This window comes from Macrobrachium nipponense, chromosome 7, assembly GCF_015104395.2.
Source record: "Macrobrachium nipponense isolate FS-2020 chromosome 7, ASM1510439v2, whole genome shotgun sequence".
In the NCBI taxonomy this organism is placed as follows: domain Eukaryota; kingdom Metazoa; phylum Arthropoda; class Malacostraca; order Decapoda; family Palaemonidae; genus Macrobrachium; species Macrobrachium nipponense.
The window spans coordinates 32735699-32738489 of NC_061109.1; positions in this window are offsets into that span (position 1 = coordinate 32735699).

Sequence of the window (2791 nt, forward strand, 5' to 3'; positions counted from 1 at the left end):
TATATATATACATGATATATATATAAATATTATAATATAATTGATATATAATTTAATAAATATTAATTATAAATTAGATAATTAATATAAAATAGTAATACTATAATATATATAAATACATATATAATATATAATAGATATAATAATATATATAGTATTAATCTATCTAAAATATTTATATATATATATATATATATATAGATATATATATCATATACATAATATATATAATATAATATATATATATATATATAGATTATATTTATTTATATATATATATATATATTCATATATATAATATAATATATTATATTAGATAAACATATACATTTATATATATATTACAATTAAATATATATTATATAATATATATTATATATAGATATATATATATATATAATATTAATATATATATATATATATCCAATACATACATACATACATATTATATATATATATATAATATAGTATAATACATATTTATTTATATATATATATAATATATATATATATATATTATTTAAGATATTATTATACACTTTATTTAATATATAGAAATAACTATATATATATATATATATATATACTTTATAATTATATATTAAAAAAATAATATATATATATACATACGATAACATACATATTATACATAATATATATATATATATATATATATAATATAATATATATATATATACATACATACATACATACAATATATATTATATTATATTAATATATATATATATATATATAGTAATTATTATATAGATATAATGTTATCGATATATAAATATAGTATATTATATTATATATATTTTATATTTTATAATATATATATATATTAGATATATATATACTATATATATATATATATATTATTATAGATATATATAAAATAGATAAGTTGACCAAGACCATACTGCTTAGAACAAAAACTGAATGACCTATCTATGTGCAAGGAGAGGGAAGAGGAGAGGGGGAGGGGTGGGGGATGGGGAGGAAAAATGTTTATCCAAAAACTAGTTATGAATATCCCTTTTATCAAGACATTACTGTTCTGTCAGCCCTTTTTTTCTAGGTATTACTATAGTAGTCAGGTGCCTGAACCACAAGTCACTTAAAATTTTTGCAAAAGTTTAATTTTTGGTACGAATTTGAAGGTTACAGTCTAAATAGCATTATTATTCAGAATGGACAGCTAGCAAATAATATTTGAGGAATTTGGGGAACATGAGTTATATTGGATGACGTAGGCGCTAAAACTCCGAAAATTTAATGCTTTATCTATATTGTTATATCTTTGGGACTAATGACCCAAACTGCAAATATTTTATATCATGGATTGTAATAACAAATAGCAGGTTTTTATACTGTTATTTTCATTATAGTACATAAAATAGTGTGCAAGATGGACATAAATCTCTTTAAAAAAAAACACACACACACACATAAACACTTGATGGTTCAGTTCACGGCATAAAGGAGTGATTGCTCTCATTAAGAAGCCTAGTTCTGTTTATTTTCACATTTACACTTGCACAAATGTGTGCATTTCAAATTTGCTTTCTTGCATTTACAGGTTGAACATCTTTTTGTGCAGGTGTATTTCACATCAAGGTCGAAGACATCCTTAGCAAGTGGAATTGTTGTTCATGTGCTTTTACCCAGATGCTTGCTTGAAAGATGCTTCTTTTGAGATGCTAAACTAGTGCATCACTTGTTGGAGGTATTCTCTTTACATCTCTAGTCTTGTGACAGAACACTTTCATCCGAACAAGGTCAACTGCATTGCCACTTCTTTCAGTGTGGGTGAAACAACAAAAGGGGAACTTGCAAGAGATGCAAACTTTCTAATTAAAGATGGTACTTTGTCTTCCGTTTTAAAGCAGTAACGCTTTCCTTTCAACTTGAAAGATGATGTGCTATCTGAACCAGTGAACACATGAAAGAGCCAAGGCTTTGCATGTTGTCGCTCCCAAGCTTGACACAATGTCATTGAGAGATATCATTTTGGCTGTTTTTCCTAATATGAATGATATCCAGATCTGTGCATTTGGGTTTATAGCCATAAAGTGATGAAAGTTGCTCAACAGTATGATAACACCATCTGTGCCTCCAGTATGTACTACCATTGCGGTTGATGAATATTCAATGGCATATAAGAGATGGACCACAATATGTGTATCTGCCTCCTCATGATTACACTGACCAATCGCAGGACCATCCCCAGCTGAGAGAACTTGATCTCCTGAAGTGATATAGACAGACTTATCATTTGGTAGGTCTATTTCACGAGTTTAGCAGATAAAAAGTAGACCAGTTTTTTAGTTTTCTGCATTTGCTAAGTAGGATTGCCAAATTCCTGGAACCTTGGCAGAACTTGATACACGTTGTCATGTTCCTGTTCCTTGTTTCTCTCTTGTGCACCCTTTAATTGAGGATTTGTGATACTGATCCCCATACAATGTCCATTCTTTTCTATTTACATTAGTAATGTTCAACAACTGGCAAAAAGGCATTTTTGAAATATTCATCAAATGGTTTGCCTTGGATTGTTGTTCCAGGGAGACTGTGGATCAGTGTACCTCCATCAATAACAAATCTGACTATGTACAAGAGTTTATTGTTCCTTCACAAGAGAGTGCCGGTGGGAACGGGGAAGATTTGTGGCGGGGAAACTCTTGCAGGTTTCCTCTACGGCTGTCAAGTACAATAAATGATTGACCATACAACTCTGCTTGTTGTTTAAAATGTTGTACTTTGCTCTTCAGATTCGCCCGTTCAGTGC